The sequence below is a fragment of the Peromyscus eremicus genome, chromosome 6, assembly GCF_949786415.1.
Source record: "Peromyscus eremicus chromosome 6, PerEre_H2_v1, whole genome shotgun sequence".
NCBI lineage: Eukaryota > Metazoa > Chordata > Mammalia > Rodentia > Cricetidae > Peromyscus > Peromyscus eremicus.
This window is the reverse complement of record NC_081421.1, coordinates 86,772,403-86,784,502: the sequence shown is the minus strand read 5'-3', so window position 1 is coordinate 86,784,502 and position 12,100 is coordinate 86,772,403. Positions and strand designations below refer to the sequence as shown.

General features: G+C 37.3%; 1 pseudogene; it reads left to right on the top strand.

Moving 5' to 3' along the window:
- LOC131913847 (TIP41-like protein) overlaps window positions 1-6,473 on the top strand; it is a 66,012-nt pseudogene extending 59,539 nt beyond the window's left edge.
- Window positions 6,474-12,100: the final 5,627 nt, after the last annotated feature.

Genomic DNA, 12,100 nt, shown 5'->3' with positions numbered 1-12,100 from the left:
ATTTACATGAAATTATGACAAATACCGAATTATGTAGAGATTATTATAAACCTAGGAGGAACAGGAAATAGATGAAAAAACTATGGAAGTTGTTGATATACTCATGTTAATTTTAATTTTCAACATACATAAGTATATATATTCAATATATACATATATATTCACATATATATATAATATTAAAACAGTAGGCTCAATATGTAACACGAATTGCTAAATGGTCTTATTAATAAAAACCAAAACCCAGAGCCAGATATTGGGGTGAAATCTGAAAGATCAGAGAAACAGAATAGGCCACAGCCAACCTCACCTCACCAACTCTTCAGCTGACTTTGTTTCCTCAGACTGAAAGCCTCTGAGTCCTCACCCAAATGGATCTCAGTTGAACTGCTCCTAAAAGCTTCTAGTTCCTGGTCCTCACACCTTATACACCTTTCTGCTTCCTGCCATCACTTTGTGGGATTAAAGGCCTGTGTCTTTCCCAAGCAAAGACATAAGATCTCAAGTGCTGGGATTAAAGGTGTGTGCCACCAGGCCTGGCTCTGTTCTTAGTGTGGCCTTAAACTCACAGAGATCCAGACAGATCTCTGCCTCCCAGGTGATAGGATTAAAGGCAGGTGTGCCACCATTTTCTGGCCTTTGTGTCTAATCTAGTGGCTGTCCTGTTCTCTGACCCCCAGATAAGTGTAGCTAGAGAATTTCTCTCCAGCTCCCTCCAAGTCCCGCCAGTCCCAGAACCCACTTATAAAATAAACACACAGACTCTTACATTATTTAAACTGCTTGGCCATTAGCTCAGGCCTATCATTGTCTAGCTCTTACTCTTATATTTAGCCCATTTTTATTAATCTTTACTTTGCCACGTGGCTCGTGGATTATCGGTACTTTACATCTTCCTTGTCCTGGCGGGGGCTCCAGGTGGTCCCTCCTTTCCTTCCTCCTTCCTCAATTCTCCTCTCTGTTAGTCCCGCCTATACTTCCTGTCTGGCTATTGGCCAATCAGTGTTTATTTATATAGAGCAATATCCACAGCACTTCCCCTTTTCTTCTTTTTTAAAAAGGAAGGTTTTAACTTTAACATAGTAAAATTACATATAACAAAACAATTATCGAGCAAGAATTACAATTACAATATTAAAGAAGATATCCTATCTATTTTATATTTGTGAGTTTAAGGTTTTATACTTAACTTATCTTTTATCATAACTGAGGTAGATTGTAAGTATCTAGTCTTCAACCACATCAAAGACCTCAGAAGGATATATTACTACCTGAGAAATGGGAGAAGGATGTAAGCAACTTTTGAGAGTCTTGTAGGGTAGACAGAGACAGCTGACAGCCTAGACAGTCATTCAAAGTTCTCTTGTAAAGTTGGGGCATCTTTTTTAACCCACAGGACTAGAGTCTCTCAGTCATTTTTTTCTGTGTCCTGTAGAATGTCTGGCAGTTTTCTCTGTAAAGCAGGAACGTGAAGGACCATTTTGTCAAGCAAAGTTCAGTGGTTACCTTTCTATGGGTTCTGCATGTCTAGTTGATCAAGCAGTCCAGGCAAGAACAGTTTCTTGCCCAAATGGCTATTTTTGCCAAGGTGAAGATAAACTCCATATAGAGTGTCTTCGATGCCCATCCTCCTCTCTGAGGTAAATCGGTGCTGCCAGGAGCAGACATGTCTCACTGTTCAGAAAGTCTAAATTTTTAAAACATTTTAAATGTCATATTTTATAGGTCTTTGAAGTGTTTGAAAATTACCTATCTATCTGAAATATATCTATGTATGCCTAGAAGACTTAGCTAACATGGCTACAAATATGATTATCATAGATGACTAATTATTAATCTATTTTTTAATTATCCATTACTTGAAGGGATCTGGAGAGAAATTCTCCAGCTACAGGTAAGTTTATTAGGGTACATAATATATCAACCACATCAATACAGCTTTCTTTTCTAAATCTTTTCTTTCTAGTTTTCCTGATTTTTATTTTATGTGTGTGGCAGATTATCCTGCATGTATGTCTTTGAACCATGTGTGTGCCTGATGCCTATGGAGTCCAGAAAAGGATACCAGATTCCCTGGAACTGAAGTTATAGATAGTTGTGATCTGCCATCTTGGCTCGGGGAAATAAACCTGGATCCTCTGAAAGAGCAGCCAGTTCTCTTAATTGCTGATCACTCTAGCTGCCCTCCTCTCTTTTTTTACTTGAGGATTTCATAGTTGGGTAAACTTTATTTGAAACATTTGCATTCTGTGTTCTGTTTACCCTTCAATTCCACCCATGTACCTCTACCATCTTCTCTTGAATTCTCTCTCTGTCTCTGTCTCTCTGTCTCTCTGTCTCTGTCTGTCTCTGTCTGTCTCTCTGTCTGTCTCTCTCTCTCTCTCTCTCTCTCTCTCTCTCTCTCTCTCTCTCTCTCTCTCTCTCACACACACACACACACACACACATACACATCTACTGAGTCCAATTAGTCCTGTTCCTATTTGCATGTGTTTAGGCCTGATCACTTTACTTTTTTACTTATTACTGGGGTCTTATCCCTGAAAAACAAAAGATAAACAAAAAAACCATGTATTATCTATCCCCCCTACTTGTTGGCCTGTAGATTTTTACCCAGGTGGGGGCCTTTTGAAACGTTCCTCCATCCAAGATGGCTTTTGTGGTCATTGAAGGTTCTGTACAGGTAGCCATAACTGTTGAGACTTGATGGGATCAACATCACCATAATTTCCAGAAGAAACTATCTGATAGCAGTTGCTCTTGTCCTTAACCTCTTACAATCTTTTTCCCTTCTTTTGTGGTACTCCCTGAGTTGTGTTCCAGATGTCTTATTGGGGCAAGGCTGTCATTGACCCACTGTCATTCATTTTCTTCATTTTGAGCAGTTGTGAATCTCCCTACTGGTCTGTAAAATGAAGCTTTTTTGACAGGTGTGAGTGCTGAATTTATCTATGTGAATAACGATGGGAGGCATTTTCAAGTTGTTAGAGGAGTCAAAGAGACCTCCTAAACAACATCAGAGTACTGTTATTGCTCTTGGTTACCCCACAAGACAGCATGTAAGACTCTATAGCTAAAGACTACACATGTGGGTCACAGGACTTGGAGAAATTAAGCTGGTATTGACTTGAAAGGTTCCTCCCAAAGGACTAGCTCTCATAGTGAAAATGGGAGAAAAATCATCAACCATCCTATACAACTACAAATCATGAGAACCCCAACATTAACGGGACTGTCAAGATGTTCCTCAAAGTTCAAAATTAGCCCTTTTATCTTGTGGGCAATCAACAACTGTCTAATTTGATGTAAAGCCCACTGAATTGAATGGAACTCATGGCTGGTACTATAAAGCTAGTGAAGAACCCATGGATAAGAGGTCATAAGCTGTGAAGGAGAACAAATTTCTACCATGTAACTGAAGTGAACTAGTTTACACTACCTTCTACATAGTTAATATAGGTTTATACTTTAAAGTAAACACTATATATAAATGAAATGTAAAATTCAACAATATTCTAATTATTAAAGGCAATTATCATTAAATATAGAAGAAAAGTAACTTACATGTAAGTAAGTGTATATCACTCTAAAATTCAATTTCTGTATAAAATAATTTAAACACACATGCAAAAATTACCTAGAGATAAATTATTTCATAGTGTAATGTAAATTATAATAATGCTTATAGAATGGTTTGAGCAAATTTAAATTATTATTATATCTGTTTGTAAAATGAAATATCTAGAACTCTAAAACACATTCTCAAAGGTGTTAATTGTCAAGAATATAGTTTGAGAAACCAAGGTTTTAAATATTCTGCAAGATATTAAATAATAATATCATGGTTTCATATAACATGTTTATTAGTCAAGTCTACATTGCTAATGATTTAAAACACAATGTGCCATGTATGCTAGTCAGATTTTCTTCCAGAGAGCAACACTTCCAACTTGAGACAAAATTTTTGAGAGATATTCTGCTAGAAATTACGGCTGAAAATTTGGGAAAATACTGGCTTTCTCAGGTTCATATTCTAGAAATACTAAAAATAATCTCAAATGAAAATGAACTAAAAGAAACAGCAGCATGGTGCCTAGTACTGGACATTGAGATATCTATACATAGTTCTGGACAACAGAGAAAGATGGAATATCACTGTACATACCCTGCTCACTGAAAGTCTTTTCAAGGAAATATTTTATTTCAGGCTTAAATGCAAAGAAGTCCACTTAATCTCTGTTTCAAACAGCTTGGTAATAGGCTAGGTGAGTTTGAAGGGAACCAAGGAGACCATTAATATTGAACCACAATGAATAAAGGAAAACTGTGGAAAATGAGCTAAGAGATATAGACAGGAGCTCAGACTGTGGCTTCCTTGACCTCACAACTGAACTCTGATTTTCATGCCAAATTCAGCGGGGAAAGATGTAATCTGATTTGCATTTTCAAAGATTAGCCTGATTGTTGTGCAGTATAAAACACTAGCAAAACAAGAATCAGGAAGAAATTACAGAAACATAAACATAAAATTATATTGAAATAGTATATAGCACATTAATGACTAGACAGTTTTTTCAAATGTGGAAGAGATAACAAGACTTTTTAATTGGTTGCATGAAGACCATGGGTAAATAAAGGATTGAATAATGAATCATAGTTCCCAGTATTTTGCTTAGCAGTTGGTTTTAGACCTGAGACTATTTACAAAAGCAAGTAATACATTCAAGTAGGACTCAGATACTATTGTTTGTGTTTTGCCTGTTAGGAAATGTGTAATTCCTAATAGGCATGATATGGCTGTTCTTTAGACTGGCAGAATTCTATACAAACTCAGAGTTGAAAGACATGGTAACGGCTGGATATAAATCTAGCAGTCATTAATTCTTAGTACTTTTTTAAAATGTATTTATTTCTTTCAGTACTATCAAGCACACCTCTGGCTTTGTATATGCAAGGTAAATATATTATCACTAAGCTACACTCTATGCCTTCTTTGTGTGACATTTAAAATCATAAAATGAACTGGCTCACCTACAAACTATAGATGAGAAAGAAAAAATAAATAAAAAATCAAAGGAAGAAGCAGGAGGAATAATATTCAAAGTAAATGAAAGAGCTGCTTCCAAAAGAAGGCAATGATTATGTTTAATTCATTTAAATGATCCTGAGGGAAAGAATAACTGCCTGTCATATTTTGTAATATGTAATTTATTGATGACATTTTGTAGAGGAGGAGAGCATGGGTACCATCTTGACAAAAGTGGGTCTTAATAGAGAGGAGACAATTGCCAAAAACAAAGGAAGGATATCTGAGAAACGTATGAGAAAATATCAACATTCACTACCCATGGAAGAAACAAGTTAAAACTACATTAAGAAATGTAACAGCCAGGCAGTGGTTGTGCACGCCTTTAATCCCAGCACTCAAGAAGCAGAGGCAGGAGATTCTCTATGAGTTCAAGGCCAGCCTGGTCAACAAAGCAAGTTCCAGGACAGCCAATGACAGCTAAGGCTACACAGATAAACCCTGTATCAAAACAACAACAAGAAAACCAACCAAACAAAAGAAAGGAAACATAACAGAAAGGATTGTAAAGGCAGATAAAGAGAGTGTTGAGCCCTGACCTCCTTCCAAACTGCATGGTCAGTGGGGTCCCTAGGCTCTACCTCTACAATGATAAATTCTCCCCAGAGTCCTAGAACTTGTCAGTGGCCAAGATGCACATCATGGAGTGTGTGGATGCAGAGAAGTAAGCTATTCAACTGTAGGAACCATCACTTCCTGAAATTTTAGAGTATTTCAAGGATCCAGCATGGCTCTGACTTTGAAATTGAGTTCAATTGCACAAATATGTTAAGATATGGACACAACAACCATGGAAAACTTCAATTAGCTTGTGCTTAAGAGTGGCAGGAAAGAAGAACATAGGATGACCACTTGGAAGAACTTGCAAACCCTATCACTGAACTCATGCAACAGATTATAAAGAATGCTACTTGGAGAATCTCTTAAGTTTGTGCCTTCAACAGATCGTATGGATTCAGAGAAACTGAGCCAAACAACTGAGTGAATTTCTTGAAGAAGTTCTCCAGTTTGAAGTTGAACTGCACAATCATGGATTTTCCATCTGGAGTGTGAAAATTTGAGCAGCACCTTCCTGCATTTTCCTACAGCAGTGGTTTTCTAGATTCGATGGGGTCTTATCGGGAAGCATGATGTGAGGCTTTACCATGAAGTTGACAAGAACTACATGTTATGAGAACAAGCATCACGAGAGAGCAAAATTTCCATTTTAAGGCATGCTCCATAATCCCTCTTTACAGAAGCTATTGAAATATCACAGTGTTTACCAAACAAGGAAGCAGTTTGTGCAAAGGTAGTATTTTCAGAAATAATTGACATTAACTCTGCCAATTCACAAGAAAATACACCCACGGAATACAGCATATTCGCTATGTGGAGCCATGAATAGAAACATGGGCTTCTGAAGGAAATATTTATTTAGTTATTTATTTTTAAACTTTTACATTTTTATTTTTACTTTTGTTTTCAGTACATTCTGGCTGAAGTTTCTCCTCACTCCTCTCCTCCCAGTCCCCATCCACCCCCTACTCCCCTTTCCCACAGATTCACTCTTCCTCCCTCTCCTTTTAGAAAAAAAAAAAAAAAAAGCAAGTTCCCAGTGATGTCAACTGAATTCTGCATAATAAAATACAATAAGACTAGGCATAAACCCTCATATCATGGCTCAGTGAGGCAACCTAGTAGGAGAAAAATAGTTTAAGGACGCATTTTTATTATGAGAATAAATTCCTTTCCATGAGAATAAATTCCCTTCCATGTGTGCAGATTTCCAGTATCCTTAAAATAAAATAAGATTGTTGTAGGCAATTAAACTTTGTCTTCAAATTTCCCTCAACACTTGTAAACTCTGGAGGTAAATTTGAAATTCTAAATTATCACAAAGTGTAACCTCATCAGCAGTGAGGTACATATGTCTCATGAGAGAGATATGCTCTGCATCCATCATGATGCACTGTTTTCTACATAAAGAAACTGATTCATAAATTCCATCTTTGATCCTTAATGCCTTGTGACTTTACATGTTGATGTACTGTATGGGCATTGTCTCTGGGATTTCTGGTGTTTATTTGCACGTCCTTAGAGTCATTATGTGCCACATAGAAAATTAATCTTGTAAGTTTATTATTTATTTGAAATTTCTAGGCAACATCACTTTGTGTTCTTATACACACATGTGTTTATTTTAAAAAGATACTTCTTTAAATTTCTTGGTCTGCAAGAACTGTTAAATTGCTTGTTTTGGCAATCTAAAGTTAAAGGACTTGCCATTTTTTTGTTTGCTTTGTTCAAAAAATAAAAGAGGAAGGAAAGACTGAGTGATTTTCTAAGGATTTTATTAGATTATTCCAGTGAGGGATACCAAGAAAATGTGTTTTTGTCATTGCTAAATATGCCATGTAACATTTTATATTTAGTTGTTCCAGGTGTCTTTTATAAGAAGAGGATAAATAATAATATTTATGGATCCAAAAAGAAGAAAGAAAGAAAGAATTATCAACTATTGTGAATGTAGCCTAAGGAATCCTTATGAAGCATAAGTGAAAAGTAAATCAGGCTATCCACAGTAAAATCAACATGGGAATTCATTGGAAAGCTAAACAATGGATCTAACACATGACTCAAATATGCCACCAGGATATTTATTAGATAACTCTAAGTCAACATTTTGCAGAGATCCTTGCACATCAATGTTTATTGTGTCACAATATTCATAATAGCTAAGACATAGAACTAATTTTGGTGTCCATAAATAGGGGAATGGATAAAAAAAAATGTGTCATCTGCACACCATGTATTTTTCTCAGTCATAAAGAAGAATAGAGTTATGTGTTTTGCAAAAAAATGGATGTGAGATAATCATATTAAGCAAATTGTCAGTTTGAGAAAGATATATATTAAATATTCCCTTCCACATATGGCTCCAGGATTTTATATAAATATGTAAAATTATGTTGATTTTATGTCATGAAATTAGAAATGATATTATCTATAAAATTAGAAGAGAAACTGCCCAGCTGAACCAAGACAACTATTTAAAGAGAGGGCAAAGGGTAGTAGATAGAAGAGGACTGTGAGGAACCCACTTCATATTCTTGTATGAAAATGCCTTTACATAACCCAGTACCACCCATAGCAAATATTCACCAATAAAAATGATGATTGAAAAGAGAAACACAGGGAAGAGAAACAGGAAGGAGGACAGAGGGAGAGAGATGAGGAGGAGGAAGAACAGCAAAAGGAGAGAGAGAAAAAAATAGAGAAAGAATATAATCTCTACACATCTTCTTTGAACTCAAAGAAAGGCTTCCTCTTTTTTAATTAAAATTTTTTTATTCATTTTACATACCAATCAAAGACCCCCCTCTTCCCTCCTCCCGCCCCTACAGCCTCCCCTCCTAACCTGCCCCCTCATTCCCTCCTACAAGAAGGTAAGGCCTGCCATGGGGAGGTACATTTAGTAGAGGCAAGTCCAAGCCCCTCCCCATGCCTCAAGGCTGTGCAAGGTGTCCCATCATAGGTAGTGGGTTCAGAAAAGCCTGCTCATGCACCAGGGATGGATTCTGATCCTACTACCAGGGGACCCCTTATGCAGATCAAGCTATACAACTGTCTCGCTTTGCAGAGGGCCTAGCCCAGTCCCTTACAGGCTCCACAGCTATTGATTTTATGAGTTCCCACCAGTTTGCTTTGGTCATCTCTGTAGGTTTTCCCATCATGATCTTGTTGCCATTGCTCATAGCATCCCTCTTTTCTCTCTTCCACTGGACTCTTGGAGTTTAGCCTGGTGTTTGGCCTTGGATCTCTTCATCTGCTTCCATCCATTACTGGAGAAAAGTTCTGTGATGACAGTAAGGGTATTCACCGGTCTGATCTCTGGGGCAAGCCAGTTCAGTTCAGGCACTCTCTCCACTATTTCTAGTAGTCTAAGCTGGGGTCATCCTTGGGGATTCCTGGAAACTTCCCTAGCATCCAGTTTCTCTTTATCCCCGTGATGTCTCCCTTTATCACAGTATCTCTTTCATTCCTCTCCCAGTCCATTCCTGTTCCACCTCGACCATCCTGTTCCATTATGTTCTCATCCCCCATCGCCTACCCTCCATTGCCTGCCCCTCATCCCGAGTTAACTCATGGAGATCTCATCTATTTCCCTTTCCCAGGGCAATCCGTGCATTTCTCTTTGGGTCCGCCTTGTTAACTAGCTTCTCTGGAATTGTGGGTTGTAGTCTGGTTATCCTTTATTATACATCTAGTATCCACTTATGAATGAGTACATACCACATTTGTCCTTCTGAGACTGGGTTACCTCACTCAGGATGATATTGTATCGATTTGCCTGCAAATTTTATGATATCATTGTTTTTCTCTGCTGAGTAGTACTCCATTGTGTATATGTACCATGTTTTCTTAATCCATTCTTCAGTTGAGGGGCATCTAGGTTGTTTCCAGGTTCTGGCTATTATGAATAATGCTGCTATGAACATAGTTGAGCATGCATGTGTCCTTGTGGTATGATTAAGCACTCCTTGGTTATATGTCCAAGAGTGGTATAGCTGGGTCTTGAGGGAAGTTGATTCCCAATTTTCTGAGAAACCACCATACTGACTTCCAAAGTGGCTGAATAAGTTTGCACTCCCACCAACAGTGGAGGAGTATTCCCCTTGCTCCACATCCTCTCCAACATAAGCTGTCTTCAGTGTTTTTGATCTTAGCCATTCTGGCATATCTGGATGTCAATATAAAGAAGATTGCAAATAGATCCCTATCTATCACCATGTACAAAACTCAAGTCCAAGTGGATCAAAGACCTCAATTTAAAACCAGTTAAACTGAACCTGATAGAAGAATTAGGAAGTAGTCTTGAATGAATTGGCACAGGAGACCACTTCATAAATATAACACCGGTAGCACAGACACTGAGAGCAACAATTAATAAATGGGACCTCTTGAAACTGAGAAGTTTCTGTAAGGCAAAGGACACAATAAATAAGACAAAATGACAGCCTACAGAATGGGAAAAGATCTTCACCAACCCCACATCTGACAGAGTGCTGATCTCAAAAATATATAAAGAACTCAAGAAACTAGACATCAAAACCAACAATCCAATTAAAAAATGGGCTCCAGAACTGAACAGAGAATTCTCAAAGGAATAACCTCAAATGGCTGAATTTAAAGAATTGCTCAACAACCTTATTCATCAGGGAAATGCAAATCAAAGTGACTCTGAGATACCATCTTACACCTGTTGGAAGTCTTCCTCTTGAGGGAGGGTGCTACTTGAATCCTTAATAGCTCTTTAGTCTCTAGAAAACGATGACATTTCTCCCTTTTTTAAAAACGAACAAATAAAAAATAAAACAAAAAAACTTCAATCACTTCTTTTTTTAAACTGGAAAAAATTTCAATTTGTCCCATTTGATTTTATTTCCTCCATAGATGTTATAGTTTCTCTGGATAAATTCTGTACTTTTTTTTCTCTAACCCTGCTATTTTATCTAGTTGCCATCTCCAAAGACTCTTTTACTTTTCAAAGGTGTGTTTTGTAGCATCAATAGTTAAGAAAAATTGCTTCACCTAAAGGCTTTTAGACATACTTTTTTTTGTTAAAAGGAGTTTATAAATTCAGAATTCTTTACCTTTATATACATTATATCCTTGAAATGATCAAATATGTATTTTTAAGGCTCATACTTAGAATTTATGTAACGCACAAACTTATAACTGTACAGTAATTCTTGCTTTTCCTATGTGAACAGTTTGTTAACTCTCTTTGTTTCTTATGTCAAGAGTTGCTCGTGAGTTTGGGTTATGTCTCAGATGCTTGTCTCATTTGATGTCATCTCCTACGTATATGTTAGCTGAAGTTTTTCTGCGTTTGGTCTTCCATCACCTGCATCCATTGTTTTAGTTCATGTTATTAATAGTGTGCAAAACATACAAACCAGTGAAAGGAGGGGAAGTCTATTCAGGCACTTAATTTCCCTTCACCATGGCAGAGAAGTCTGGAGGCAAGATTTTATGTCAGGGTTTCTTCACATGGTGGTAGAGAGGAAGCAGAGGCAGGTATAGTGGGGCTGTGGGCACTGTAACCCCAAAGTCTCAGCCCTCCTGACCTGCTGCACCCAGTCAGGCTCTGTATCTTTAAAGGCTCTACATAACCTCAAGAAAACCCATGAGCTAAGGACCTAGAATTCAAACCAGGAGCCTATTCAAGACATAACAAGTGTGCCTTCTGCATTCATACAATTACATCAAGTGTATGCAGTGAAATTATTGTTCTCTGAAAATATTACTGCTTTAAATATTTATTTATTATCGATTGATTCTTGAGGACAATTGTTACAATATGCAAATCCAAGATTTCCCTTCAAAATAAGCATGCAAATTACAAAACCTTGTCTTAGAACATTCTGTGTGCATGTTACAACATATGTAGGCTTCTTTATACAGTTATATCTGCAATCCTAATTAAAAGCAATGTGAAAAAAAATCAGTGCATTTAAGTTGAAAATAGCTTGTGCTTATCCAGAGATCAAGTTTTCATTGTTATTTGTATACATTGTTATTTATGATCTATGGTCTCTGAAATAATTTCGCTTATGATGAGAAAATATATTCAATGGCTCAGAGTTCTTTCTGTGCAAGCATGATGACCTCAGTTCAGCATGGCACTCCTGTTTCAAGGGAGTTAGGTGGAGGATTAGCATGACTTTTTTTCTTTTTTCTTTTTTTTAGATTCACTTATTTATTATGTATACAGTGTTCTACCTACATGTGTCCTTGCAGGCCAGAAGAGGGCACCAGATTTCATTATGGGTGGTTGTGAGCCACCATGTGGTTGCTGGTATTTGAACTCAGGACCTCTGGAAGAGCAGTTAGTGCTCTTAACCACTGAGCCATCTCTCCAGCCCGGGAGCATGACATTTGACACCCTCCATTAGGCTCACATATGCACTTGTATATGTATACATGCCATACACATATACACCATAATCAGAAACATACATACACATA